The following is a 5,095-nucleotide window of genomic DNA, read 5'->3' as shown; positions in this document are numbered from 1 at the left end:
TAATAGAAAGAAATGTATGTATATAAGCTTATGGGAACGTCACTCTATCACCAATTGGTTTTAGAGTAATGTGGAACTCATGAGCTTATATGTTGTACATGTTGGTGGACCTGAAAACGATCCTACAAATGGTATCCGAGCCTGGTTATAATCCAGATGTGTGGACGATGTTGAATGGTAGTGGAGGTTCAAACCGAGATGGCTATGGACGTGACCGAGGAGGAGGTCGGGTGTCCGGGAAGAGTCGAGATGGTATTGAACGTGTCCGTAGAAGTATCGTGGAATGAATCGATTAAGGGGGTGATTGTTGGGTTTAATCAGTTCGTTGTGTCCCACATCATATGGGTTGTGGGAACCGAAGAGAAATGAAGAGACCCGTTAAGTATATAAGCACTCATAATTCAAAGAGTGAACCACCCAAATATGTAGGTTGGATATATGTTCAGAACTGGTTATTGCCAAACGGGGCAGGCTGAAACTATGTATATATATAAACTATACATGTAAGTACCCTATATGAAACACAAAGTTGCATTGCAAGCAAAACAGCACAAAACAACACCAATAATATTAAATATAATATTCCTAACTGGCACTATATAAAAATCTTTTAAAGATTGAAGTTTCCATTGTCAGCAGCCTGTATCATGATGAGGTCAGTGATGTCAATAACATGTAGCATTTAGTTGAACTAACAGGAAATGAGAAATAATCGACATTGGGGAATTTTATCAAGCAGTTGGTGCTCATAAAGGGTTACATAATATTAATTACATTAACTAATGACCAGCCATAGAAATCCAGAAATATGATGTGTTCATCAAACTTCTTCATCATTAACATAAAAAATTATCAATCTTACATTTAAGTGATAAAAATTGATATTTTTTGGAGTAACATAATGCAACATGCCAAAATACACACGTACATTTCAAAATCACAAAAAAACGCAATTTTGTAGAATTCCCATTATAACAGATAGACTACTGACTGTTAAAGCTTAAAAATTCAAAAACAAAAAGAATCACGAATCAATCAAAAGATGAAGTATGGAGCATAAACTACATCAATTACTCCCCCAAAAAATCAGTTTTAAGTGTCCAATATATCATTGGAACCCTCCTCATTAATATAAATCTTACAAACTAATAATTAAAAGTAATTCATAACCTTAAATTGAAATCAAACAAGACAACGTGATACTAAAATTGCTACAAAACCAAACTCATATAATTGTATTACATCACCATGAAATCAAACAATATATATGGAGCATCTTTGACAGTAAATAGAATGCAAATCTGATACACATCATCTCCTACTTGGCATCCACTTTCAACTCGTCAATGCAGTCTTGGCACTATACCTGAAAAGCGCTGAAAGACACATACACCGATCAAGTCAAACCATTTAGTAATAATTTAGGTCAACATATCGATAAAAGGATAAAACAGGGCACCTCAAATACGTTGAATTGCATCAAGAATATGCTGCAACTCATTGACAACATTTTTGATATTCATCCGTTGAGATGGGGAATCAACAGAGCATGATACTCCGATCTTCACAGTTAAAGCCACACATTCCTCTATAATCTTTGCATTTGAAAGCCTACTTCTTGCATTAACATAATCCTCATGATGAAGATTTAAAAGTTCGCCATCGATAATATCATTTACATGATCTGGTAAGGCCATGTAAGCAAACTTATGAAGGCTAAAACCTTCCTTAAATCTGTCATCAGTCGGCTTTTTCACAGTCATCACTTCCAATAATAATATTCCTTAACTATAGATATCCCCACTGCTTGTCATCTCATTTCCAACACCATACTCTGCAAGTTATAAGCAATTACAATAGAATAATAGTGTGTTAGTAAATTAAGTATATGTATAGCAGTACATCACTTTACCTGGTGGTGCATAACCAATCGTTCCTTTGATGACAGATGAGCTGTTTAGGCTTAAATCTATTCCAAGAAATCGAGCTAAACTAAAGTCTCCAACATGGGCTACCATATCTTCAACAAGTAGAATGTTGCTAGGCTTCAAGTCACCATGAACAATGCTTGGTATGCAGTGATTGTGAAGATAATCAAGTGCATATGCGATGTTGATGAGAATATTTATTCTTTGAACAAGGTTGAGTCTAGATGTATAACTTTCACTTGTATGGAGCCAATTATGTAAACTTCCATTGGGTATGAACTCATAAACCAAAGCTTTAAAATCATTGCCTTGAAAGTCAATACCAGAACATGATGTTATTATCTTCAACAAATTGCGATGTCGAATACTCCGCCATACTTCGCACTCAGCTGTAAAGCTTCTATCCGCACCTCGGGTTTGAAGATGTAATACTTTGACTGCAACCAGTTTGTCATCTTGATCAAGTGTTCCTTTATAAACAGAACTAAACCCACCCTTACCAATCAAGTTGGCTTCTGAGAATCCATTGGTAGCCTTGAGAAGCTGACCGAATGAAACTTTCAAGAATCGCCCATTCATTGATGATGATCGAGGCACTTGGTCCTTGCTTTTCCTTTTACAACAAAAGTACACGAAAACCAATATCCCGACGAGTGCAGAAACAATCAAAATGAGAATCACCAAAAGCGGAAACTTTTTTCTGCTATGTTTCTTCGTCTCCTTGCATTTGGGTAAACCGAGTTCAACCAAGCCACCACAAAGCCTACTATTTCCCACAACTGAGAATAAACTTGCATTAGTAAACACTCCTACTATCGGTACTTCACCCTCAAAATCATTAAAGGATAGGTTCAGATATTGTAACGAGAACCGTTCGAAGAACTGTGGAATTTCGCCCGATAAATTATTATTAAAAAGATCAAGCGTTTCGAGTCCTCTCATAGAACTTAGCGATGATGGTATCATGCCTTGAAATAAGTTTCCCTTGAGGGACAAAAATGTAAGGCTAGTGCAACCGCCAAGGCTACTTGGTATGTTACCCAATAAACAATTTTCAGATAAATCCAAAGCACTCAACATCTTGAGGTCTCCAACCTTTTCAGGAACTGAACCAGACAAATTGTTATGAGATAGACTTAATGCTAGCGTTAGCGACGAAAGTTGTAAAATTTCTTTAGGTAAGCTGCCGCTAAGTTTGTTGCCAGAAAGTAACAATACTGATAAATGGCGACAGTTCCCCAGGCGTGATGGAATATGGCCTTCGAGTTCATTGTCATGTAAATACAGAGTATCTAATATTGATAAGTTTCCGATTTCATCTGGGATCCACCCTGAAAGTTGGTTTTGGTTTAGACTAAGAAGTTGTAGATTTTGAAGGTTACTAATAACAGAAGGTATTTTTCCTGTGAATTGATTTCTTGATAATTCTAAAGAGATTAATCCAACCAGGTTACCTATCTCTGAAGGAATGTTTCCGGATAACATATTCTGTCCTACATCTAATATTTCGAATTGATCCGAAAGATTACCAATGGATCTTGGAAGAACTCCTTCAAATTTGCAATTAGAAATACCAAATTTCTTTAATTTGCTGACGAATCGATAAACTTCATTTCACCAGCTTCTGCGCGTCCATGGAGGTTGGTATTACTCAAGTATATTTCAGCAATATCACTTAGTTTTCCAAAGTCAATAGTCAGCTTCCCTCTAAAACTATTGTCACCGAATTCGAGAAGCCTTAATTTGGAACAATTAGATATCGAGGGTGGAAGAAATCCACCTAGTTGGTTGTCCCATAATTGAAGGAAAACAAGATTTGGGAGCGTTGTACCAATGTCGGGTGGAATAGTACCGCTAAGTTGATTCTTAGCCAAGAACAAAGTAGTTAGAAACGTGAGGTTATAAAGAGAACGAGGGATCGTTCCATAGAGTTTACACTCTCCAGCCACAAATACTCTTAAACTTTTCCAACTGCCAAAGGTGTCAGGAATATTCCCACCCAAAGGATTTGATACAACTGAGAAATTTAGCATCGATGTAATATTCCCCAAGGAAGATGGGATTCCACCAGTTAAGTTATTATGGTCAAGTTGAAAATAAGTAAGTTTCGAAAGCAAACTAACCTCCTTAGGTATGCTTCCAACTAGATGGTTTGTATCAAGGAAAAGTGTTTCAAGTTTGGAACAACGAGACAAGTTAGTTGGAATGACTCCGGTAAATTGGTTTAGCTGAAGAACAAGAACGCGAAGTTTGGATAAGCGACCCAGGTCTTGAGGGATGGTTCCTTGAAAACTGTTGTTTCCAAGTACAAATTTACGAAGGAAGGTAAGGTTTCCTACATGAGGAGACAAAGAACCTTCTAGACCTTGCGACATCAGTTTTAGAGCACTCACTCTTCTATGCCGTTTTCCACATGAAACACCACTCCAATTACAGAAATGGAAAGAGGTGTTCCATGCGGTTAGAACTCCATGGGGATCTCGCGTGATCATCTTCTTGAATGATAAAAGCGCCATGTGATCGGTCTCATTTCCCTCATAGGAAGCTGAGATGGTGGCTGTCACATGAAATATAATAATAAAACCAGAAAGCAGGAAAGTAATTCACAAAGATATTGATTTCCTTGATTTCATGTTTTGATCTGATCAAAATAATTCACAAAGATAAGTTTGTATTAGCTTTCTATATATATCCTTAGTTTTTTGCATTAACATCTTAACGTGTATGACAATGCAATGCACTGCAATGCAATGCAATGTATGCACATATTGTCTTTCATGTTTGACTAATACAAACTGATGGAGGAGCTAGTCAACCTTAGTTAATTAAACGTCTTAGTTAATTTATTTATGTTAGAGTATAGATTAGGGTTAAGCCCAAGTCCGATTGTGGGCTTGGGTCCGTTATGTTTTCTAGGGTTATGCCCTCTATAAATAGGGCTAATATTATGAATAATAATCCACGGGGTTTGGAACCTAGTCAAGCTAGGCAGCTCAGCCCCACGCCGATTAATTTATTCATAGTTTTATTATAGAAAAGCAAACAAGATGAGAAGCAATTCGATCTGAAATAATAAAGAGGCAGGGACTTTGCTGTCACTTTGTAAGCATATTCAAGAGAAGAGACAAAAAAAATAATAAAAATTCAAGCTAATAATAAATAGCTAA

At 36.7% G+C, this 5,095-nt stretch overlaps 1 pseudogene; it reads right to left on the bottom strand.

Moving 5' to 3' along the window:
* Positions 1 to 1,743: 1,743 nt before the first annotated feature.
* On the bottom strand, positions 1,744 to 4,501 carry LOC139864902 (uncharacterized; annotated as a pseudogene).
* Between the last annotated feature and the right edge of the window lie 594 nt (positions 4,502 to 5,095).

The sequence above is a fragment of the Rutidosis leptorrhynchoides genome, chromosome 8 (genome assembly GCF_046630445.1).
Source record: "Rutidosis leptorrhynchoides isolate AG116_Rl617_1_P2 chromosome 8, CSIRO_AGI_Rlap_v1, whole genome shotgun sequence".
Lineage (NCBI taxonomy): Eukaryota > Viridiplantae > Streptophyta > Magnoliopsida > Asterales > Asteraceae > Rutidosis > Rutidosis leptorrhynchoides.
Note: the sequence above shows the minus strand (reverse complement) of the source record. Positions and strands in the feature narration are given on the sequence as shown.